This window comes from Portunus trituberculatus, chromosome 18 (assembly GCF_017591435.1).
Source record: "Portunus trituberculatus isolate SZX2019 chromosome 18, ASM1759143v1, whole genome shotgun sequence".
Classification (NCBI taxonomy): domain Eukaryota; kingdom Metazoa; phylum Arthropoda; class Malacostraca; order Decapoda; family Portunidae; genus Portunus; species Portunus trituberculatus.
Window position 1 is genome coordinate 23,370,986 of NC_059272.1, and position 523 is coordinate 23,371,508.

Genomic DNA, 523 nt, shown 5'->3' on the forward strand with positions numbered 1-523 from the left:
CTCTCTCTCTCTCTCTCTCTCTCTCTCTCTCTCTCTCTCTCTCTCTCTTTTTTTTTTTATTTAAACATAGCACATATATTTACATATTCGGCTTAAAATTCCACGTTGGGTATGGAATTATTTAAAAAGCCTATCAATAATTAATATACATTAAGAATATTGTTTTTACATTAATAACTTTCACGTTAGCACCAGAGGAGTGGCCTGCGTTCCACGCCACCTGTGTGCTGCCACCTTGACCTGCTGGGTGGACATGTCCTCCACCTGGGGTGTGGTTGTGGTGAATGCATTCCACATCCTTGAGGTCCGGGCACTGTATGTTCGTTGGTGCTGCCGTGTGTTGGAGAAGGGCACCTCCACAGTCTGCTCACTGGTGGCAGCAGCTCGCGTGGGCCTCTGGGCAGCGCGTGGTGGAAGTCCCAGGCGTCGGAGGTGCGGTACTCCTTGCACCTGAGTTTTGTGGCACACCACCAGCGCTGCCACATCACGCCGGTGCTCCAACGACGTGACGGGGGTGTGTGGC